Here is a 26,692-nt window from a genome sequence, read left to right on the forward strand (position 1 = left end):
AAAAATACATAGTAAAGACAACTAAAGTACTATAAATTTGTGTTAAAACATCTCAGGATATTCATTTGATATAAAAATACATATGAAATATGTGTAGGGGTATATGTTTAAATAAATGCTAACACAATAGATTGATGAGTAATGTAAAAGATTTCTTTACATATAAAACTTTCATAGAATATAGCCATGTGGCAAAGAGAATATCAAATGTGCCACGGTTCAAAAAAGAGCTAACCTAAACATATAATTAAAACATACAATTGCAAGTCTGTAAAGACCAAGTGAAGCTGTAAACCTGTGAGCCAAACAAGGGGTGACTGAAAGAGGGAATAACCTCATGGGGGAAATATACATAAAATAGTATGAACTCATGAATGCAAGGAGACTGTTCCACCTAAATCTCATCTGCGTGTATTGAGGTAGGGTTTTATAGAAACATATAGGTTTAAGCCTGGTGGATAATGCCCTTTTAACCTCAATATCCATTTTAGTTCCTTCAATTCCAGAAAATTCTGGTAATCTCCCCCTCTAGCATTGGGTACTACAATTTCTAGCACCCTAAACACAAAGGAATGGTTAGGGAAGCATTGCACGTGTTTTGCCAAAGCATTTAGTTCATTCATTTTCTTTATATCATAGGTATGGTTGTAGATCCTATTTTTTAGCTTACGTTTCATAAGGCCTATATAAAATGCAGGGCAATGTACACACGTGGCTAAATAAACTAGCCCTGAACTATCACAGGTAGCAAAAAGCCTAGGTTTGAAAGTGTATTTTATTTCTGGATGTACAAATGTTTGTTCGTTGGTGATGAATTTACAAAAGCTGCAGCGTTTGCAAGGGAAAGTACCCAAAGCTACATGAGACAGCGGTTTGGTGGGGATTGGCCTGTCACAAAGCAATCTTTTAAGATTTTTGTTGTTCCTGTATGTAAAATGTGGAACACTTCCTACCAGTTGTCGAGTAAAGGCATCTGTCATGAGCACCTTCCAATTGTTGTTTATTATCTCTCTAACAGTGCAACTATCATTAGTGTAGGTGGTAACAAAACTTAGCCTTGCAGGAGAAACAAGATCATGATTAGTACCTGTGATGTGAGGGCAAGCATGTGTGGTACATGCTGGTGGCTCTACGTCCTTCAGCAATTGCAACCTAATTGTTCTTACTAGATTGGGATCATAATGTCTATCTAGGAACAGGCGTTCTAATTTATCTGCCTCAGAGATCAAATCTATTGGATCTTTACAAATTTTTTGAAGCCTGATGAACTGGCTTTTAACTACGCCCTTATATACATGACGTGGGTGCATGCTATCATAGCGTAGTATGGTATTCCTCCAACAGGTCTTTCTAAACAAAGTGGAATTTAAAGAGCCATTCCTTATATCCAGGGTTGTATCCAAGAAGTTCACCGAGTCAAATGAAGTCTGTGCTGTGAACTTTAAGAAGGTTGTAGTAGTTTCTAGGTAACTTTTAAAAGTAAGGAACTCTTCTATAGACCCTTCCCAAATCAATAGGATATCGTCAACAAAACGATAATAAGCTATAACTTGCTTGAAAAGGGGGTGAGTAAAGACATGGTCCTTCTCCCACTTGTACATTACTAAGTTAGCATACGTGTTTGCGCAAGGGGTGCCCATAGCTACACCTGAGGTCTGTAGATATAGGCACCCTCCAAAGGCAAACACGTTGTTGTACAAAACAAGATCCAATAGTTGGCAAATTAAAATAACGTCATTCCTTTTCACTTGTTGGAAAGTTGATAACAGTTCCCTCACAGTTTGTATCCCCTCAACATTAGGTATGGACGTAAATAAACTATTCACGTCCATAGTGACTAAAAGATGTTTTCCTTTTACCAATGTTTTGTCAATTAAATCAAAAGACTCCAGAAGTTGGTAGGTGTCTTTAAGTATGCTGGGGATTTCATTAATTAAAGGTCTCATAGTTTTCTCCAAATATACAGAAATATTTTCAGTTGCCCATTTCTCGCTTTATAGATTATGGTATAGAGGATATTAGTACATAATTTGAAATGAGTGAAGACTTAAGTGCTGCATTTTCATCACTGTATTATGTTGTCAGGATGCATGCTGCTTTACTGAGCATTAGTGGCTGTCAGTTATGAATGAAAAATCATGGCAGTATAAATACACTTTAACGATAAGTGTTTGCAGTACTATTATCCATTTGTGGATGATTCTGTACAAGTTCATACAATATAATTCTAACTTTGTAAAGTTGGCCTTTCAGTATGTGTATATGAATGTGTGCATTTTCTCACCACAAATGTTTTTTTTTACTCATATTGTTGAATTATTTGTGATGCTAGCAGGTAAGTTTTCAGTGCTGTGTTCTTTGGCTGATGAATGAATCAAGCTTCAGTATATTATTTTTGCATGTTGTTTTAGGTAAATGAAAGATGCAGCATCAGGGATCCACACAGAGAAAATATAAATACTAAGATACGACAACAAACTTAGAAAAACAAGAAAAAAATGAGAAAACAGAGAAAATGCAATTTTAGTCATGAGGAAAACTGCATACTAATGGCAGCCCTTAAGGCATATTAAAAATGCCTTTTTGGGAAAGTGGGATCAAAACAAGTTGAGGCAACAAAGGCATGTGACCAAGTGGTTATGGATAAAACTGCTGTTGGTGGTAGAAACCTCAAATTAACACAGTTCAAGAAGTGGGGCAATGATATGGTAGGACATGCCAGAGCAAAGGCAAGACAAGGCAAAATGCAATTGCCTGTAGTACTCTTGGGGGATCTCGAATACTTATTACTTTAATATCTGATGAGGAATACCTCCTCTGTATTTGGGGGGTGGGTACAAAAGAAAGATGTGGATGGCATGAGCATAATATGCGGTAGTGCAGACACTGACCATTACCCACATCTGCAGCATCAGCAGACATCTTCTCAGGACGTTTGGTTTGACCACTGTAACATATGTAGATAGAGAAATGACTGCTCAAGTGAAATGATTACATGTAACACATGACATTTATTACTAACAGGTGAGCCCTCCACTTCTGCACATAATGACATTGAAGAGAGTGTGCATGGTGAGTGTCCTTCACACCTCATTTTATACCATACAGTAGTGTACTTCAGTATCTAAGTAGTAACGTAATAAATTAATTCTTTATAGGGTCAGCAGCAGAAATAAGCAGCTACATTATACCATAAATTTAAAAGACATCAGCAGCAGAATGCCTGATGATGATGACGATATACTGATGAGACAGCCTGAGGAAAGTGGCACATGGTCCCCAAGTTTAATGGCAGAATTACACACCCCACAACATGTTAATAACTCTGTTCAAAGTGAGTCTGGATCACAGTTATCTACATGGTGATACTACACTACACATTGTAGATGAAAAAAAAAAAACATTCACCTCTACATCAGTATCTACAGACCCAGAAAAACACCTTCTGGATGATGGCAGAAGTTCAGAGGTAAGTGTGTGCACTGTGACACCTTTAGAAAGGGGTACACGGCATAGATATATGTCACAGTTACCTTAGGAAAAATGTAAAGCATGGGCTTCATAGCAGCAAATGTGCCGCAACATTGTTAAGTCTCAGTGCACTTCCACAGAGAGTCAGCTGGAAATGGTCAGACTCCTGCAGGGTATACATGAGGACTTCCAGCACTACATAGAAATAGTAGAGAAGAGGGATAATGCCATGATCAAACTGACTTGTAGTATAGTGCACATCAAGCATCTGTGACCACCTCCATGTGTGCATTAATAAAGACATACCAGACTCAAATAGGCATCAGTGTTGGAAGGGGAGAATGATGGAGTACTGTGCAGACATGCAGGGGCATATCACATCCTACTACAAGTGTTTTTTAAGATGGTAGTAGAAATAGTAGGGGGGCACAAATACAACACAATTAATGCAGACCAAATCAGTGTGCATCTGCATATAAGAGAACTTCTCATTAGAGGTCTTGGTCCAACAGCACTATGAGATCAGTGTCTGTTGGATCACTTAAATTAAGTCGATGCATGTGACTTAATGAATTAATCTGATGTGCAGTACCTTAAGAGAGAGAACAGTAAATCATTTCTAATATGTCATAGTTAAAACTGAAGAAATATTGCATAATAAAAATGCATGTGTGATACATTTTCCATGCAAGTGCAAAGTATGAACTCATGTTAAATGCAAGTTTACAGACTGCAATATTTACAGTTTGGAGAAATCCAAGAAGTCAGCTACTGAAAAAAAAAAAATGTTTTTATTCCATACATGCATACTTAAGTACAGTCCCTAAGAAAAAGTTATTCTGCAAAACAGTTAGAAATTAAAATATTCCTTAAATGATGCCTTATGACATCACTGAGTACCCGCTCTTAAGTAAAATTATTATTTAAAGATAAGAGGGCATGTCTGATGAACAGTGACAGTAGACCGTGCACCACACAGCATAGCCCACTCATAGCATTGCTTGCATCAGTTATACTCTATGTGTTTTTTATTAAAAAAGGAAACACTCACTTGAATGTCTTGATCCATAGTTCTGGACTAGACACTGCCTCTTTACTTGCACAGCCATATATCGTGCACAAGCTTTCTATATGAGGTCTACTACTGCTGCCAGCTGGCTATCGTTAATCATAGTAGGACCTGTGCTGAGAGCTGCAGTGACATCATGGGTCACTTCGCCAGACTGGTGCATGACCATGGTGTAGAATGTAACACAAACTAAACATCCTGCAGTAGCTGGCTCTTAATGAAGGGCACCCACACACAGCCATCCAGGCATCTGAAACAGGCTTTTAATATGCCAGATAATTTCTCAATAACGATACAAGTTTGGCACAAGGCTATATTAAAATTAAGTTCCGTAGCTCCCATCAAATTTTTCACAGCTGTCATGAGTCATGGTTCCAAAAAAAGTGGTTTAGTATTAAACACTACATTTTACTATGAATAACTAATTAGATGATACAAATAACTTCTACTTAACCAACAAGATGACCATTGGGCATTATACCATGCAGGAACGGGTGGTAAAATGAGCTATTGTGCCTAATATGGGAAACATGTGCACTGCCAGGATGCTGAGCAGAGATGTTCGTGATGCGTCCCCCACGCATCACACATTTCCTGATAGTTGAATGAATGGAAGTCCGTCCTATTACAGTACCATTCCCCCTGTGGATCTCATGGGGGCCTTAAGTGCAACAAGGTCTAATCTATTTCACCAAGCACCTCAGGGAAGCGTGCCACCCCATAAAAGGCACCTACAGTCCAGGCTCAGTCCTGAGGTGACACTGGTAAATAGATGTACTGATCTACATGTGCCAAGAGTATGTCCAAGAACTGCTGATGTATCCTCAAAGCAGAAGCCTGAGAAATACTTGATGTGTCTCCAGTCTGTCTCTGGAAGGCTACTGTAGCAAGCACAGTGAGGGCTATACATGCCTTAGTATCCCCAGGGATAGGAAGGCCACATGCCCCCCTATGGGGGCCATACATGCTCACTAACAACCTCATAATATCCCTATCCACCCTGAACATGTAAAGGATGTCTTAATTATCAAACTTTTGATGAGTTATTCTCTGTCTCTATCTCTGCTTTCTTGACCAGTGAACACTGCTAGGAGCAAGAGGTTTTGGTTCGGACAAGACAAGCAGCTTACACCTGAATATAGCAATGCTAGCAGTGAGAGAGAGAGCTTCTTCACCAAGTGCGAAGGAGATAGAAAAGCTCAATTCTGCCTGTCAATGTATCTAGGGATGACACAGAAATGGATCAAAATATGACTATGAATTGCAAACAGGTTAGAAGGGGGCATATTAGCCATAGAACTTTTACATGATTTCTTATTACCATCTCATTATTACTTCATTTGTATATGTTTATTTGAGGCCATAGTGTGTAGGCATAACTAGCATCTATGCATTGCACCAAAGCTGCTCTTATGCACAAATCATGGTGATTGTATAACGTGACCACATAACAACTACAAATACTACCCTAAGCATCTAAAATAATCCAAACTGGATAAAAATGAAAGGAAAGTTAAAGAAACCAGTCTGGCAGAGAAACTAAATAGAGGAAAACAATTTTTCAAGAAGGTCAGTACCAAGAATGAAGCTGTTACACTGGTTAGCTTACAAATTCCAAGAGACATTGCTGATAGGAAAAGATTCACAGAAGTTGTAAATGTTCATTGCTGTTTCAGAGCTACAAGGAAAACAAAGAAAACTATTTAAGAATGTCTATCATGCATGACTTCACGTCAAAGAATACTGGACATTTCCTTGACAAAGAATGGAAGCATTGACTTTAAAGATCATGCTCAACTTCTCATTTTTATTGAAATTGTTTAAGAACTTGTTGGAAATGTAGTGCATAGTAAGATAGTCTACTAGAAATGCAAACACCAGTCAAGTGATAATGTGTGTAAATGATAGCTTCTAATGGATTTTACCATTTGTACAGATGATGCACAGGCTAAGTGAAGAGAAAAGCTGGAACTCTTACTCTTATTGAAGACTTTATCAGGAGGTAGATAACAAATATCGCTGCATTATACATCACCAAGTTTTGTGTAGCAAAATCTTAAAGTTTGGCTATATAATGTCAGTGGCAGTTGGTATTGTAAGCTGCCTGAGCTCTAGAGGACTAAAACACCTAGTATGTTGCACATTTCTTGAAGTATTTCAAGTTGAGGGATGCAGTTTAATTTAGCATACACTGGTCATGTGACTGAGCCAAGGAACAGTACTCCAGCATTTTCTTACTTTTAAAGAGGAGGTAGCAGCATTTTAGGAAAATGAGCCAAAAAAGATCAAAGTGCTTAAAAATGAGTCTTAGAATCATGACTGGCTTCTTTTTGTGACAGTACAGCACACCTGAATGCACCTCCATGGAAAATATCAACTTATAATGTAAGCATTTACAACTGTGAAAGCATTAAAAATAAAACTTTAACTATTCAGGAGTCAGCTGTTGTAGAGGTGGAATGAAACACTTTCAGCTTGTGAAACATAAACCACAATGGAATCCAAGATAAAGGTTAGCACTTCCGTTTACTATATTAAGCAAACTTCATCAGACAAAATTGAATAAAAGTACAACCATATTTATATATAAAAACTAATAATTAGTATGACATAATTTCCTTCAAAACAAGACCAAGCCTCTAATTAAAGTACCAAACCACAAGAAAAATGCACCCATAGAATGTTCAAGTAATAAATAAGAGGTGTAAAAAACATTCAATACATAGAACATAAAACAAATAAATGACCATGTAAAGCATATAAATATTGTATATGTGTTTGTTATCTCATTAATGCCCTCAGTTTCAGCATACTTTTAATGGAAACTGAGTCATTCAACCCTGGGGCAGATAAGGCATTAAGCCTCAGCTGCCAAATTAATTCCCTCTCTTCTATTTTCAAATCTATAGGACCCCCCTCTCACATTTTCATAGATTTTTTCAATAACCAAAAATCTGAATTCATGTTCAGGGAAGATGTTAATATGCCTGGCTAACGCATTGTTCAAATTCAATTAATTGATGGCATAAATATGCTCATAAATCCTGCTTTTAAGTGGTCTCCCAGTTTTACCCACATAAAAAGCTGGACACTTGGAACATAAAGCCAGGTACACCAATCCTTTAGTATTACAATTGAATTTATCTTTGATATCATAATTCCTTCCTTTAATACTAAATTTGTTACCCACTTGTATGTATCGACACCAACGACATGCCTGGCATTTGTACATACCACAATTAGGCAAATGACATCTTGTACTATTCCCCTCAACAATATTTTTCAAGTTCAGTCCTTTTCTAAACATTAAATTGGGTGAATCACCCACTTGGTGTCTAATATTGGCATCATCCACAAGAAAACACCAATTCTTAGTCATGATAGATCGTAAAAGGGGGGCATCGATAGAGAAAGTGGTAATGAAACTCAGACTAGCTATGTCTTTATCAGAAAGTTTTCCAATTCTAGCTATGTCTTTATCAGAAAGTTTTTCAATTCTAGCTAAGTCTGAGATAGTCACTCCATCATGACTTATTCTGAATGTATTAAGGTATGAACAATTTTAGTATTAGAAAGAAGGGAGGTCCATGGAGCAATTCTGTGGAAGACAGATTCTATGGTAGACTGAATAAAGAGAAGTCAGAGAAAAGTCATAGGGAGTAGGGGAAGAGGTTATAAGACAATAGATGAGTGAGTGAACTAGGAAAAGAAATTTAAAAGGAACAGTTTGTCTGGAACTACTAATTCTAAACTGTCACCTAAACACACACAAAAAGTTTGCTATAGCCTCCATTTGCATCCCTCCAGGGAATAATATCCCCATCCTTGATCACATATTGTCATGGTTCTCCCACAATATATCCTATGAAACAGTCATCGTTGGTGACATAAATATCAATTGGACTAAACTAATGTCTGACTCTCCATAGCATTAACCTTCATGGTTTCAACCAATTTATCCCTTCTCCCACATATATAAATAAAAACACTACAACCAGTACAATCCTAGACTGGAACCTAACATGTAAACCTAACCTCTTCCACAACTCCTGTACCTTACCCGACACTTTGTGTGACCATCTTCCTACTTACATGCAAAGACACTCTCTCCAACCACCTAAGGCTCACTGCTACACAGACTGCTGAAAACTCTCGCACTTTAATGCTGACACGTTTAATTTTATCTTACATCAATTGGTCCCTCCTCCATAACCTTCCCCTCGAAGCCATCCATAAATTTGATCATATTTTCCTTGAAATTCTTAACTGCCTAGCCCCCACAAGGAAAATTAGGATAAAAGCTAATTATGCTCCCTGGCTTACTAAAGAGACTTTCTCCCTTGTGCACAAAAGGAACAATATCTGGAAAGCCTGGCTTAAACCAAATCCCCATCACTTCTCCAAAACTACAGTGAACTCAGAAACCTTACCAAAAACAAATTAGTAATGACTAGGAAAAAAATTTACAACTCCGCCCAATCCAACCAATACACCAATCCAAAAAAGTTCTGGACAACCATCAATAAAATTCTTTACCCAGGAAACCCTACCACACCCAACCCTTCCCAAATAACACCCCTCAAGAAACTGCCACCCTTCTTAACAATTACTTCATAGACACTATCCAAAAACTTACACAGACCACAGCACTACCCCCTTTCCACCTCTCCTACTCCAACCAACAGAAGCCATTTCTCATTTAAACCACTTCCCACAGCATATATGAAATCACCCCTGCTCAAACTTAAACCTTGTTCTGCCTCTGCAAACAACTTCCCTCCCTTCTACTTCAAAATTGCTGCTGATTCCATAATGTCTCTCTACTGACAAATAGATCCATTCAAGAAGCCACAATCCCAGACATATGGAAATCCTTCTTTATAATCCCATTACATAAAGGTGGGAATTCCACTGACCCTTCTAATTTTAGACCCATTGCCATTCTGTCCCGTCTCTCTAAAATTCTCAGAAACTGCATTCATACTCAGCTACTGAAACTATTATTTGATGAAAATCTTTTTACTTCCCCCCCAAACACGGCTTCAGGCCAAACCACAGTACTGCTACTGCACTCCTGTCTTTTACCCATACTGTAGCTGAGGCTAGAGACAACAACCAACTTGCATCCTGTCTATTCCTTGACCTCGCTAAAGCCTTTGATACAGTATCTCACTCTAAACTATCTGATCTCAATCTCTCTATGACCTCTCTTAGCTGGTTCTCTAGTTACTTCTCCAACAGGCTGCAATCTGTCGGAAGGCACACTTCCTGCTTCCCCTTTCTACCTATCAAATCTGGAGTCCCCTAGGGCTCTATCCTGCGTCCCTTTCTGTTCAATATCTTTACTAACAACCTCCATACATCTTGTAACCAGACCTCCCTTACATAATATGCACACGATTCTACACTTATCTCCATCTCCACCAATATCTCTCACCTTCATGCACTCACCCAAAACACTTTCCTGTCCTTTGAAAGATGGCTTTCTGATAATCAGCTTATCTTGAATCCAAAAAAAAAAACTCCTTCTCTTCCCTCCTAAATCTCTATCCCAGCTCAAATCCACCTTTGTCATCTTATCCTTCAACAACACTACCATTAAAGCAGAACCTCACACTAAGCTACTAAGTACTATAATAGAAGATGAACTAAAATTCGACCTTCATATACAACAGTGTATTAAAAAATTCACCAAAAACTGGGATTACTATACAGAAATAAGAAATTACTCACTTCAGACTCTAAACTTTCTTTGGCTCAGGAATTCCTCTTACCCTGCCTACTCCATGCAGCCCCAATCTTCACAAATATCCAACCTATTTTAATAACTAAGCTTGAACAATCATATAACAAAATAGCTAGATTTGTCACAAATCTACCTTATAATTTTCACCACTACCACGTACTTCAGTAACTTCAATGGCTTGAATTTGCCCAACAACTCTGTCTGTCACAGTTTCAAATTACACATTCTATACTATGCAAACCTACTTCCTGCCCCTCCCTCTGCTCCCTAGTATCCTACTATTCCCCCAATTGTCCTCTCTGTAGCTCCGATCAACATCTCCTCAATATCTACAAACCCAGCAAAAACATTGGCAAACTCCTATACTTTTGTAATATAATAATTTCTGTATTACTATGGAGCTTTTCTCCTCAGATATCCACTGAAAATGGGCTTCTGGCCCAGATGGACCAAACCGGTTAACAAATGTCAAATAAATAAAAAGTGCAGCAACAAAATGAATGATGATCTGTTTCTAGTAGGGATGTTGTTGATTGTATTAAGAAGGATTTTGTGACAGCTTCCAGCAAGTGAAAGAATGATAAAAAGGCATACAGGTGATCTTTTGTGAGTTTTAACTTGATCGATATATTTGTTCCCCTAATAATGTCAAATAAGAAAGGAAAAAGACATCACCATAATGGTCCAAAACAATTTCCAAGTATCGAAAAAAAAATATGGAGGAAGTTTAATGAGGACCCTAACATGGTAAACAAAATGTGCTACAATATTGCTAAAAGAGGACTAAGCATATTGGTTAGGATAGCAGACAGTCAATATGAAGTTATGTAAAGTGGCTGAAAATACCAGGAATGACAATAAGGCATTTAAGCATTTAAGATCTTATAGAAAAGATGAGGTTTCCAGTACTACAGTAGCAGGAGATATTGTTTCCTTTACTGATCCAGAATAATTCGTGAATGTTTTTGCAGGTTATCTTTTATTTATTTTTTTTTATTTTTATCTTACTTTATTTGCCTGGCAATCAGACAGAGGCCCAGTAAGACACTTATGTGATTTGGTTAGAGGAAAATGCCCATTAAACTTCATTAAGACAAATTCTGTAAAAGGTCCTGATGAGTTACAACTTTGGAGGGGGTAGTTAATTATATAACACACAATGAACTTCATCAGTCGTTTAGCCATTATAGACATATCAAATTTATATTAAAGCAACAGGTCTATATGAAGAACTATGATTGTTTTCTTGTTTTAATATAGATGTTATAACAGCATATATGATAGTAGAATATTATTTTATTTATATATGTGATCCTTCATGATAGGAAGCACATTAGATGGTAGTAATTTATACATTTCTAGAATCAGACCATCTAATCCTGGTGCTTTATTTGACTTTAGTTTATTTATTTGAAAAGACATAGGAAACCAACATGTACTATATTCCAGTACAACTACATACAGAAACAAATAAAAAACAAACCATATTGCACTTCTTCAAATATAAGCAGGGGAGAAAGCCCCCCTGTACCCCCCATGCCCTCTGCTACTTAAATATATCAACTCCGACATCGCACTACACTACACTGAGATGTGTTATATTGTAGTAGTAAGTAAGAAGGGAATATGACTGAGGTTACCTATGAAACTCCAGTAAATACTGGAGATTTCGGGAAGTGTAATATGGTTTGCTTTTTATTTGCTTCTGTATGTAGTTGGGCTGGCATATATTAAATGTTGGTTTCCTATATTTTTCAATGTTATGGGATTCAATGTTTTGAGTTTTCAGTGTTTTGAATTTTTAAGCTTTTGGTCTCAGTGTTTTGAATTTCAATGTTATGGGCTTTCGATGTTCTAAAGTGAAAATACACACACACACACACACACACACATCTCTCTCTCTCTCTATATATATATATATATATATATATATATATATATATATATATGTGCATATACGTATGTATATATATATATATATATATATATATATATATATATATATATATAGATATATATATATATATATATATATATATATATACTTATGGATCGGATGGGCACTGTTTTTTCCTCTCATTTCTCTCTCTGCTCCAGCCTGCTCATTCTCTAGGTTTTATGTTCTATCCTGTGCTTACTTCGCCCTTTTCATTACTTTCCTAGATTCATAGGTATTTACAAGGCTAATGACCACAAGGGCCTTTTTAAGCCTAGCCATGTATCCCAAATCTCTAACGAGTTCTGATACCCTTCATAAGTCTCAGCATGTGCCTGGGAGATGAACCATTAAAAGTTATCTGTTTGCATTACAGACATAGGTGTCAAATCAGAGATGAATTTCCAGTTTCCCATCCAATTGTCCAAGTTGCACTTGAATTGGATTTGGGAGAAACTCTGCTTCACATGGATGGAGAGCCTGTTCCATAGATAGGGTAGTCTCTGGGATACATACATATCTCTCCAGCAGGTCCTATTTATATCACAGGCAAGGTTTAATTCTTTAGAATGGGTAATTCTGGTACTGTTTGTTTTGTGGATATGCAGGAGGTCCATCAGAGTGGGTTCTGAAAATGCCCTGTATGCCAGGCATAGATCTCCCCTCAAAAGCCTGTAGGAGACAGAATACAGGGTTAGGGCCTTGAGGCGGTCTGCATAGGACATATTACTTATGCCCTATATTCTTTTAGTGAGGAACTTCTGTGGACGTTCCAGTTGCTGGATATGCCTGGTTAGGTACATACCAAAGGGGGCATTGTACGCAATGATAGATCTGATGAATGCCGAATACAGTGGAACAATGACTTCCTTGGACTTAGATGCCATACTTTTGTTTATAAGTTGCTCAATATAGAATGATTTCCTCACCACTGTAGACACATGATGATCAAAGGCTAGATTACTATCTATGTGTGTCCCTAAGTCCCAGACTATTGGGTCAAATCTAAGGGGTGTGTTGTTAATATGATAGTTACCAGGGATGGATGACTTCCCAAAGCATACTATTATGCATTTCTTGGCATTTAGTTTTAGTCCATGACTCTGACACCAGTTGTTTGTCTGTGTCAGCCCCTCCTGGAGAATATTTGTGTCAGTGTGAGATTCAATGACATCTCCTAATTTGCAATCATCTGCAAATTTAGTCAGCCAGAGACCACTTACATGGGCCGTGACTTCTGAGAAGTAAATGCCAAAAAGGACTGATCCCTGAGGAACTCCACTTGTGACTGGCCTCTTTGTAGAGGTGGAATCCCCAGTTCTAACTTCCTTGGTCCTGTCTGTAAGTCAGTTGGCTATCCACTGGGTGACATACAGGTTTGTACCTAACCTCTTGAGTTTGTCAACAATGCCTGAGTGGGATATTGTGTCAAATCCCAAAGCCAGGTCAAGGTAGGCAGTGTGAATGATTTTGCCCTCATCCATTGCTATGGTGACATTTTCAAAGAAGTCGACCAGGTTGAGTAGGCATGATATGCCCTTTATGAAACCAAACTGAGTTGGGTTCAGTTTCTAGAGGTTTATTACACCTCTATTAATCATCTCCATGATAATTATTTCCATGGCTTTATGCATAAGACTAGTGAGACTTATGGGGGTCTGTAGTTTCCAGGATCTGTAGATGGCCCACCTTTGTGCAGAAGGATGACTGTTGCCTTTTTCCATTCATTAGGCACAAAGCCTGTTTGGAGTCTGCAGTTAAATAGTAGTTCCAGAGGGCCTGATAGGTCATGTTTCATGCTATTTAGAAGGAATCCTTGGATATTGTCTGTGCCCATTGATTCGGTGCTCTTGGTCTTTGAGAGAGCATTAAGGACCTGTTCCCTAGTGATAGTAGGGGGAGTTATATTTGATGATACTTCCTGAGGGAATGTTGAGGGGGAGAGAGGGGTAAAGTTGGAGCTGAATTTATCAGCCAGGAGGTTTGCTATATCTTCTGGCTCAGTATAGGTGGCTCCATTTACAATGAGCTCTACATACAATTATGTATTGCCTTTGAGGTTGCTTACATAGCTAAAGAATGCTTTGTGGTTGCCCTTGGCCTGGGAGGCCAAACTTACCTCAAATTTGGTTTTGGTAGACTTTATTTGCCCTCTGAGTTGTTTTAGTTTGATGAGAGTACGTTTATCCTGTTGGGTGCTGCATCTCCTAATTTTTGCCATGATTTTTTCCTCCTGTTGTACAGCTGATTGATTTTGTGATTCCACTGGGATGGCTTGTTTTTTTGAGTTAGTTCTGTACTTCTTTCTGGTGGGTACAGCTGTCTGTATGCAGCTATTAACATACTTGTACAGGGTTTCAGTGAGCGGTTCTGTATAGGCAGAAGTGTTCTCAGGGCTTATGGGGGATTGAAATTTTGTCAGGTTCTCACTTAATAGCAGGATGTTAGCCTCAGAATAGTTTCTGAATATTCCAGGTTTAGCTGGGGGCCCAGGTTTTATTTTTACTTCAAAGGAGACCATTTTGTGGTCTGACCTTACCAGGGAAGGCATTACAGTATGAGGTGTGCAGCAGTCTCCATTAGCGAGGACCAGATCCAGTATGGTTGCACCCCTGGTTGGTGTACTGACTATCTGGTCCAGGGTGTTTGTGTTTCCAAAATCCAGGAATCTCTGTGCATGTACATTTGGTGTCGTATAGGATTCTCAGTTAATAGTAGGGTAATTAAAGTCATCCATTAATATGGTACTGGGTTGGATGGTTAGTATTTCTAATACATTTAAATACATGGTATGGGGTTTCTGGGTCATAGAGGGGGACCTATAGCTTGCAAGGAAGTGATACTGGATTTTAGACATGATAACCAAGAACCAAACACTCCACATCAGTAAGAAAAATGGATATGGAAGGAGTAGACACCGAACTGGATTTTACCTGGGGTGATCTGAACATGGATCAGCTCAAGTGCATTGTCCTGTTTGACCAGCCTTGAAGTATATTTATTTTTGATGTAAATAGAGACAGCTCCACCTTTAGTCCCTGCCTTTGAAGTAGCTGGCCTAAATGTATGGAAGGCATATAACCTTACACTGTTGGTTTGCTCTCTGCAGCTTTAAACCATGTCTCAGTGACCACACAGACATCAGCATTCTCTAGGGTAAAGAGAACTTCTAGGGAGTGGAGTTTTTTGTTTAGACTCCTTGCATTGAGCAGTAATACCTTTAGATTTTCTTGGTTTTGATTTGCTATGTCGGAAGTACTCTCAGTTTGGCATTGCCTAAAAAAGACACTATGGGGGAAGACAATGTTTTAGCTAATATTCGAAACCCTAGAGGCTAGAGGTGCAGACATGTGTAGTCTGTTGACCGTCTCTTTCCATGCTGACAAGTATTGCACCCCCTTAGAATGACAAAAGAAACTAAGTCAATTATTAAAGTCAATCATTTTTTGTTTGTATTGTGGCATCATCCTTGGAGAAGGTAAAATGCTGCTCAATGCTAGGCTCATACCAGCCTGGGACACATATTCTGAGAGCTCCATGATGCCTTTCTTCATATAGTCTAGGGAGGTACGTCTCAGGTCATTTACTCCTAAATGGACTATGAGTAATAGTGACAATTGTGGTCTAATGACCTGAGTGCATACATCATTTGATGGATCATAGCCCCTGATAAGCAACTGACCTTAACTTCTACTTACTCTGCCTGGTGAGAGGGACGTCAGTGTGTCTCACGATGGAGTCTCCATTGACTAGAATGTTGGATTGTGTGGTGACTTGCCTTATGGGCTTAGAGGTAGAGGCTCCTATGTAGCTGTATGTGTTGATGTAGGTGTTGTTTTGAAAGAGCACATTTGGGGCTGCTGAGGGTATTTGTTATATGTACTTCATCTAAGAGGTCTTTGTGGTTTAGGAAGGTTACATGTAAGTGCCTCAGCATATGTGGATCTATATATCTTATTTGAATTGTGCATGATGGGTGCAACGTGTGTACTGCTGACAACCTAAATGACATTAGCTCCAGTTTCCTCCCATGTTACAAAGGCATGCATCTGGAGCATTTCTTCCCAGGCCTCCACTGAAAATTGGCTTTGTTCCAAGTAGGACTTTCCCAGTTAATAAATGTTAAAGAAATAAATAAAAACATAAATACTTTTATGTGAGAGTTTTGCCTCCAGTGACATTGTGTAAATATATCTCTCACACACATTATCAGTTGTTTGAGAATTAACTGTTTGACAGTAAACATGAGGCAATTTCTACATTGCCTCAATATGCCCATATCCACCAAGCCAGTAACAGAGACAGTAGGAAAGTTCATATCCATGGCAACAGACCCTTATTTATTGATTAGACAGTTGGAGTGAGAATATCAATCACTGTCAGGAGTATCCGGTTTGCAACTATATGGACAGTGCTTGTCACTGTAAACTAGTTGTCCTGTATGCAATTTCATATCTATATGTCTACCCATCTCTATTAAATCAAGAATTCTTCCCTTAGATCATTTTCTTCTAAACTAAGAGCACATTCTTTGTTCTCCATTTCCTGCTGGCATTCTACAGAAGGTTCCAGAAATCTTCCTGTGCCATATTCTCTTCAGCTTCACTCAGTGTCATCTGTGGCACTTTCATATGGGAACTCACTGGCCTATCACCCCACAACATTGACTGCATCAAAGTTACCACAGTTTCCTATTCCTTCCCTCACTGTGCAACTCCAACTGAACTTTTGTACTGGTTTCCTACTGAAGGTTTTAAAGTACCTTCATATGGTAATTGATCAGAAGCTGCCCACTCCACTGGTTTCTCCTTAGTTTGGGGATTCATTATTCTATCATGTTGTGATGTTATCAGAGTTGATTTTCTACACTAAATACTTCACTTTGCAGGTAATCCATAACTTCAGTTTCTATTTCTTTAACTTTTCCATTGCTAATCCTCTTTTCTTAATTTTTGAATTGCAAAATCTTTCATATCTGGATGCCTTTGCTTGTATTTCTCTTCAAATATCTTTGGTGCTGCTATTTTGGAATTGATTGGTTTTGCTTTCTTCTTTGCATAAACATTGCACCATATTAAAACTCTTTTTTTTCCTATGTTCATATATCTTCTTCAGATGTCACCTGCTACTCCTGTTTCTCCTTACTTGGGGGACTTATTCTTCTATCATTCTGTGTTAAGACTTTCTACACTAAATCCTTCATTTCATTGGTATTCCATAACTTCAGCTTCTATTTTTTTTAACTTCTACTATACTAATCTTCTGTTCTACTTTCCCCTTTGTGATCTTACTTTTTATATTGTGAAATTTTCCATATCTGGGTGTCTTTACCTGTATTTCTCTTCAAATATCTTTGAAGCTGCTCTTTTGGTTTTATTGAATTTGGCTTTTTCCTTTGCATAAATATTGCACCATATCAGATCTCTTTTTCTTTCCCTTGTCATATTTCTTTTTATACCTTTCAAAAATCTCTAAATGTTGTTCTTTATATCCTCGACTTCCTCAGTAGCTTCTTTTTACAAATGGCCCAAGGTTTCTTTGTGTTTATAATGTTTTTTATGAATCTGTTGTATTAATGAAGACAACTTTGTATTTAAAGCTTTTGACAGTTTTTCTTGTGCAAGTATTTTTCTTTCCTCTAATTTCTCTCTTAATTTTTTATGTATCTTCTATCTGGAAATTTTGGGCTTCTTGCATAATAGTAGCAATACATAATTTCTTTCTTATCCCTAGTAGTCCACTCCATCATCTTTTTTGGCCTGTCAGTTTTTGTGATTTTTGTGGACTACTACTTCCTTCTACAATGGGGGGGGGGGTGATCCTTCTCCTGAGCTTTGCCTAACCCCATTGTAGGAATGTTTCTGTGTCTTGAAGATTCTACACTGTCATTTGTTCCAGTCCTGGTACCAATGAGCATACCAGGATTGGGCGCTTTTTTATCCTGGGAATTGTGCACAGCAGCTGTCTTTTTTATATTAACCTACTTCTGTCCATGATATACTGTATAAATATAATCTGACATTTACATCACCTAGTAGTATTTTTTCTTGTGGAATTGTTATGGATAGCCAATGTAGAATATCTTCCAGCATAGCTGCATTGTTGCCAGGAGGGATGTAAAGAAAAGTAATAAATATGTTCCCCACTTGGCTGACTTTCCAAATCCCCCCACCCTCTTCCCTTCTTCCTGCCCTCTGACTCAGCCTCATCACCAAAAGTATGCAGCCTTTCTAGCTTCATCCCAGTTTCACCTCTAATTCTAACCCCCTAGCCAATACCCATATAGATAGTGGCACTAAATCACTGCTAGGACACTGATATATATCTGCTAAACTTTACTTTTCTCTTTACACCTCTACCCTTACTTTATACTAAAGCCCCTTATGCTTTCCTGATTTCTTACTTAATCTTTTATCCAATCACCCAACTTGATCTCTTCTGCTGCTATACTCCCTACTATGTCTAACTTGCTCGCATCTCAACTGTATAAAGCAAAAGAATGCAACCTCTACTCATAATGTTCACCATTCTGTAATGTCTCAACCTAAAAATATAAAAGATATGTTCATTCTGTGTAAATTTGTTAGATCCTAAGCTTCAATGCTATCTTACAAGTCAGTGTTAAGTTTGGTACTAGCTATGTAAATTTGAATGCTTCTGTATGCTCCTTATATTTTGGTTAAAACTTAACTGTGGAGCTTTTCTCCCAGGGCCTCTGCTGAAAATGGACATGCATCCAGTCGGACTTTCCCAGTCAACAAATGTAAAATAAATAAATAAAATAAAAATTCTATATATCAGTGCCATCTTGGGATTTTGTGAAAACAGGGTCCAATGAAGGTTCTTACCAAGACTTGAGGATGAATTCAGTTCCTGCAATACTACTCTTCTTTGCTTGCTGATTTTATCATCTCTCCATTCGGTTGTATATATTGGGCGATTATCACTGAGACAGTACAACATTGTATCTGAGCTGGTGTATTTGCCAGGGGTCTTATACTAGAATCCAGTCTAACAGGGAATTTGATATCTTGCTATAACATGTGGGGCTATAAATTACTTGTATGAACCCAAATAAGTTCATGTTAGATGTAGGGGAGTTAGAGTTTATGTCCAACCAACTGACATTCACATCATCTAGTGTTATTTTTTCTTGTGGAATTGTTATGGATATCCAATGTAGAATATCTTCCAGTATAGCTGCATTGTTACCAGGAGGGATGTAAAGGAAATTAATAAATATGTTCCCCACTTGGCTGACTTTCCAAACCTCCCACCCTCTTCCCTTCTTCCTGCCCTCTGACTCAGCCTCATCACCAAAAGTATGCAGTCTTTCTAGCTTCATCCCAGTTTCACCTCTAATTCTAACCCCCTAGCCAATACCCATATAGATAGTGGCACTAAATCACTGCTAGGACACTCTGATATATATCTGCTAAACTTTACCTTTTTCTTTACACCTCTACCCTTACTTTATACTAAAGCCACTTATGCTTTCCTGATTTCTTACTTAATCTTTTATCCAATCACCCAACTCGATCTCTTCTTCTGCTATACTCCCTACTATGTCTAACTTGCTTGCAACTCAACTATATAAAGCAAAAGAATGCAACGTCTTCTCACAATGTTCATCATTCTGTAATGTCTCAATCTAAAAATGTAAAAGATGTGTTCATTCTGTGTAAATTTGTTAGATCTTAAGCTTCAATGCTATCTTACTAGTCAGTGTTAAGTTTGGTACTAGCTATGTAAATTTGAATGTTTCTGTATGCTCCTTATGTTTTGGTTAAAACTTAACTGTGGAGCTTTTCTCCCAGGGCCTCCGCTGAAAATGAACATGCATCCAGTTGGACTTTCCTGGTCAACAAATGTAAAATAAATAAATAAAATAAAAATTCTATATATCAGTGCCATCTTGGGATTTTGTGAAAACAGGGTCCACCTCATGAAAGTTCTCACCAAGACTTAAGGATGAATTCAGTTCCTGCAATATTACTCTCCTTTGCTTGCTGATTTTATCATCTCTCCATTTGATTGCATATATTGGGAGATGATCACTGAGACAGTCCAACATTGTATATGAGCTGGTGTATTTGCTAGGGTCTGATACTAGGATCTAATCTAACAGGGAATTTGATATCTTGCTATAACATGTGGGGCTATAAATTACTTGTATGATATGAACCCAAATAAGTTCATGTTAGATGTAGGGGAGTTAGAGTTCATATCCAGCCAAATGACATGTACATCACCTAGTAGTATTTTTTCTTGTGGAATTGTTATACATATTCAGTGTAGAATATCTTCCTGTACAGCTGCATTGTTGTCAGGAGGGATGTAAAAAACAGTAATAAATATTTGCTTATAATTGTTTAATTTCAGGAAAGTAATACGAAGCACTGCTATATTGAATTTTGGTATTGGTTTGTTGTAAGAGGAAATGTGCTAGTTGTTGGGAAATATTAAAGCAATACCACCACCTTTCCTGTTTACACAGTCATTAGGGGTGATATTATAGCTGGGAGATGTAATTTTGGAGTTGTTTATGCTGGGTTTAAGTAAAGTTTCAGTTACAGGGAAAATATCAGGCTTATATAGGGTAACCCAGACATGTAGTTTAGCAATTTTATTTTTTTATGCTTCTAACATTTATCGCAGCAAAAGTTAAATTACCGGGTTTGGGGGTTGACTGTTGTAGGGTTAGAGTAGTGTGCGTATGATAATTGCCTTGATGTTCATTGTGATAGGTGGGGCCAGGATTAGGGTGAATGTCTCCTCCTAGAAGGATTTTAGTATATTGGGGAATTATTGATACTTTTTTGTGGGGGGGGGGGATTTTTCCACTTAATTTTGATTTGGTTTGAGTTCAAATGGAGTTAATCAGTTTATATCTGAAGTAAACGTGAGGTTCATCATTAAATAGGTTTGCTGCGATATGTAGAGAGTGCAGGGAGAAGCATGACTAGGTGGTTGAAACAGAGTTGGAGATATATTGAGAGCTATTATACAGTCATGGTAGGATGAGAGATGGCCCAGTACCAGAAGACTAGAGGATAAGCTAAGGAGTGGCATGATTAACTAAAGGGATCTGTATGTTATAGTTGGCAGGTAGGGGGAAGTAGGTATAAAAAAGAAAAAAGAAGTTGGATATTTAGTGGTGGTGAAGTTTGAAAGCTGGCAGAGGGTAGGTAGAAAATAAGAATTTTCTATGAGGGAAGAGAGTTAGGTTGTCCTAGTGTCTTCTCTTGAATGTAAGGAATAGATGGATTAAAAGGATAGAGTATGAGAATGCAGTTTAAATAGGAAAAAGTGGAGGTTTATTTGGGAAAAGTAAAAGTTACAATGTAGAATAGATAGGTGCTGTTTGGGAGGGGTGTGACTATGAATGAATATAATGCAAAGCATTATGGGAGGGAGAAAGGTAGTTGGGAATGGCACTAAAAGATTAAATGGATGTTGATAAAAAGAAGCAGAAGTGGTTGCTTGAGAGGGTTAGGGAATAGAAGTCACAAAAGAAATATGTATACAGCAAGTATAATAGTAGAGAAAGAAAGAGTAGGTGGGACTAGGAGGTAGGATAGGGTAGGGTAGATTAGGTAAGCAAAGCAAAGCAAAGTGAAGTCAAGTATAGCAAGACTGAGCATAACAGCTTCCACTCTCAGGTCAAATTATAACAGACAGTAATCAGTTTATAGCCAATACAATGGTCTCCTGGACTGAATGTCCAGTAGTTATCTATGTTTACCATCATGGGGTCACAAGTTACTTTTACTTCTGACATGACCAGTCTGTTAGCACTTGGTATAAGGAACTGCTTTATGTTTATTGAAAACTCCTTAGGCTTATATATTTCTAACTCAGTCTGTAAGAGATGCAATTAGCATGCAATCCAAAGACATGTTTCTGGAGCATTTCTCCCCGGGCCTCCGCTGAAATAGGCTCTGTCCTAGTCGGACTTTCCTGGTCAAGAAATGATAAATAAAATAAAAATTAGCTGCACCCGATGGAAGTACATCTCTCTGTTTGTAACACTGTCAGTAAACATCAGATTACCACTATTCTTATTCTAAGATTGTCAAATACTCCCTGCCTAAGCCTCTCAGGCACCCACCTACAAAACCTCAGTTATCTTGCTGCACCCACACCTGCACCTACACATACCTCTACATGAAATCACCTCTGAGCCCCTTAGGTCACACGGCCCAGCTACAGACTATAAAGTGTTTTGTTGAAGTTGATTCCATTGGCGGGCATATTGATACCATGCTTACCAAACTGGATAAGGAGAAGGTACAGTCAGTTGTCTCTTTATGGATTGTTACATAAACAGTGAGTTCTACTTTTGACCACTATGTCTAAGCTGCAGTTCTGGGGCCCTTCTGTTTCATACAGCTTATCTATTGGGGCATCTAGTCTATATTAAAGGATGTCCTTGTCCTCTACTCTTTCCTATTAAACCATCATTGAATACAGTGCTTCCTATCTAAGTACCTTGTACAAACTGAAATGCCCCAATAATTCCCCGATTTAGTTTATCAAGATGCATTTACAGTGATAATGGGTCTCATTTTGTTAACCAGATTGTTCAGAAGTTGGGTCAAGTGTTTCAATTTGATCTTAAATATCATTGTGCTTACCATCCCCAATAAGCTGGACTGGTGGAAAGACACAACGGTGTCTTGAAGAGTAAGCTCCACAAACTGATGGCAGAACCACATAGATCATGGACTGCGTGCCTTCCTTTGGCACTCCTGTATATGCGAATCTCACCTTCCTACAAAGGATTTACACCATTTGAACTTTTGTTTGGGAGACCATATTATGTCCCGCAGTGGCAAGGATTGTTGCCAGTGGAACGTGAGGGGGGTGAGGATCTAGCGGATTATATGAAGAAGCTGCTAAATGTCAAATCTCTTGTAACCAATGACTCCTTTGCAGATTCCAGAAATGAAACTTTGTTAAGTGTGGCACCCGGGGACTGGGTGTGGATCCGAATTGTGAAGAGAAAGAATTGGTCATCCCCCGGATGGGAAGGCCCATACCAAGTACTTATCTCGACACCTACAGCTGTAAAGATCGCTGAGAGGACTTCATGGATTCATATCACCCACTGTAAAAAACTCAAGGCTCTTCCTTCTACCACTGATATTGGTCAAACTCCACCGGACCTCTGAGCGCAAAGTCTGGCTACAAAGGGGGATTAGCCCAATAGGGGTTAGTTCGTCTCAAACCCAGTGAAGAAACCAACGGTGCAAGGTAGTCCTTAGGGAGGATGGCCATGTTCAACTGGTACTTGAACTGTCACATGATGATGATTTTGGTGGCGAAAGTAAATATGTCCATACGAGAAGGAAAAGTTGCAAGAGAAAAAGGAATGGTAGTGCTGCAAGTGCAAACAGGTGCTACTACTGTGTTTAAGGTGAAACTTTGTGAAGGAATTTTGGACTGGTCTAAATGGAACAATAATAATTTCTTGACTCATGCAAAATACTTGTGCAATAGAGACTGTACATCCTGGTCAAATGTTTGGTGGTCAACAGATGTGAATGGATGGGAAACAAGTGGTGCAGTGATACCAGAGAAAGATAAAAGCAGGCAACAAAGAATAAAAATTGCGCATTTCCAAGGTGCCGAAGTAATTACTATAACCATTGTGTCACCACAAGAAAGTGATTCAGGAGTTTATGGAATTGGAGTGTCCCTTCCAACTAGAACTGATCCTTTGGGGACCCTCCAACTTAAAGTACAAAGCCTTAAGAATGCGACAAGTAAAGCAGATTTTGCCTTCACAGAAGAAGAACAATTGTTACTCGAGACGGGATTCATACACCATAATGAATGGTTATCTTGGGTTAGATATAGTACCCGAGAAGCAAATCGTGAGAACTGTATTTCTTGTGCTGAAGGTAAACAGCAATTAGCAACAGTCCCATTGATGCAAGATGAAGGTAACCTAATGTGTCTGTTGAAATTATTCTTCAACAAAACTGAAGATAAATGCAAAGATGAAACTCAGCGTTTTCTGGTCATAAGCAAAGTTGAGAAACCACCTGCAGTGATTTCCTATCCAGGTTTGTATATGTGCATTTCCAGAGATGGCACAGGGAAGAATTATGGCAATATGGGACAGAACTATTGCAATGTTACTGTGAATGGCAATGAGAATACATTTCTGGAGAACCAAACTCTTAGTTTAGCAGACGTATGGTGGTTATGTGGAGACAACAAACTCAGATAAAGGCTTACGATTCCCTGGAAGGGAACTTGTGCACTTGTAAAGTTAATTCTGCCATTCTACATTTTCCCAGTTCCAGCAAGCAGTTTCATAAGAGAACCTGAAATAAAGCCGAAGTGGTTGAGTAGGAGAAAAAGAGAGGCACCAAAGCAATCCTTCAATAACGGTGTCTACATCGATAGCATTGGCGTACCAAGAGGCGTACCTGATGAATACAAAGCAATAAACCAAATAGCAGCTGGTTTTACATCCATCTTTGTCTGGATTCAACCTAATAAGAATGTGGACTGGATCAACTACATTTACTATAACCAGCAGCGTTTTGTGAACTATACCAAAGATGCATTGAAAGGAATTGCTGAACAACTGGAGGCCACTTCGCAGGTGGCATGGCTGAATCGAATTGCGTTGGATATGCTCCTGGCCAAAGAAGGAGGAGTTGGCAGGATGTTTGGGACTTTCTGTTGTACGTATATTCCAAACAACACTGAGCCTGATGGAAGTATCACTCGAGCTTTAAAAGGTTTGGAAATGTTATCTGAAGAATTGGCAGAGAACTCTGGGGTAAATAATCCCTTTACAGACTTTCTACAAGCGTGGTTTGGATAATGGAGTCATCTCATCAGCAGTTTCCTGGTGTCCGTTGGAGTCGCTGTGGCTATCGTGGTGGTATGTGGTTGCTGTTGTATACCCTGTATCAGAGGTCTTCTACAAAGACTGGTTGATACTGCTGTTACGAAGACGATGTACCAGCAATTGCAACAGACTAGTGAAAGTGAATACATTGAAATATGACATTTTGCAAATGTTTTTGAAGTTTAAAAGTTTGTCTTGCTAATGAAGTAATGTATGCAAAGAAAAACTTAGTTTGTACCATATATTGCTGAAATAAAAAGACAAAAGTGTTTTCAGGGGGGAAATGTTAAGAGAAAAAGTTTTAAAACATACTGTTATTTGTCTTTTTTCCCTTCTTGCAAAGTGAACATGTTATTTGTTGGGATATGCCTATCAAAGATGGGCCTCATGTGTGAACAAAATGCAGCATTGCTTATGAACCTGAATGATAACTGTTTTCTGCTTTTCAGAATAAAGAGATTTGGTTATAGCTTGGTGAAGCCTGGGATAAGGACGCACGGCCGAGTAAGAGTTAATTTACTAAAGCAGGCTGTGTGTCCTGGAAAATTTGAGCTACCATTGTTGAACTGAACATTCTGTACTTCTTGAACATTCTGTACTAACTGTTGGTTTGAGGTGATTTGTGATAAACATGTTTATCCTATATGTTTTTCATAACCAACTGTCAACGGTCAGAAATGTAACAAAAAGTTGTTTTGCTTGCAGTATAAAAGTTGATGTCAGTAAACAAGTTGACCAGAAGAGATCATCTTGGCCAACATGCTGTGTAATCTGGTTAGCTGCTAATAAAGAAGTTTTTCATCACCTGAGGAAGATGCGACTCGTTTGAATTTTTCTTCTGACATTTTGGTCCTTCGGACCGGAAACCTCTATGAAGATACGGATCAGACCGACAGAGAGACCAAAAAACCTGTGCAGGTGAGGGTTTCTCATCTTAAGATTCCCTCGACTGAAAGCCCTCCGACTGATTTGTCATTGAAATGAGGCCGGCCGCTCTCTGATCCCTATCTGAGGGACGGTTTCTGAATCAAAAGGGGAAACGGAGTCTCATCTGGTTCAGGTAGGATGAAAAATAAATTTTCTTTTAATTTAATTTAACCTTGTCGACAAGGGTTTTATTTTTAGTTAAGGGTGGGTAGGATTACTTGTTAGGATTATTTTGTTAGGATCACCCATTAAGATAGCCCCATTTTATAATAAGCCCTGTAAAATAACTTTGATACAGTCCTAAAATAAGAAATCTAGGGGAAACATGGGTTCGAGTTGCTGCAAGTGTGAGAGTGATGTCTGTTTAAATGTTGATGCTAAGTATATGAAAGGTTTAAACAAAAATAATGTTAAATTTTTGAAAAAGTGGAAGTTGAGATATGATTTTGATGGTACACTGAATAAGAATGCCTGTGCAAAATTGGTTAGAAATTTGAAAAGAGATGCAAGAACTAGAACTAAAAAGCAAAGACAATTGGGATTTCCCCAAGCACAAAGATGGTTAGAAGAGGCAAATAAACGAGCTACAAAAGAAAAACAGTCCCAGGAAAAAGAAAAAAATAAATCAAAAGGGATCACTGGTGCCAAGTGGAAAGGTAGCTTTATTTTTAG

The sequence above is a fragment of the Protopterus annectens genome, chromosome 12.part0 (assembly GCF_019279795.1).
Source record: "Protopterus annectens isolate FY-2018-M chromosome 12.part0, PAN1.0, whole genome shotgun sequence".
NCBI lineage: Eukaryota > Metazoa > Chordata > Ceratodontiformes > Protopteridae > Protopterus > Protopterus annectens.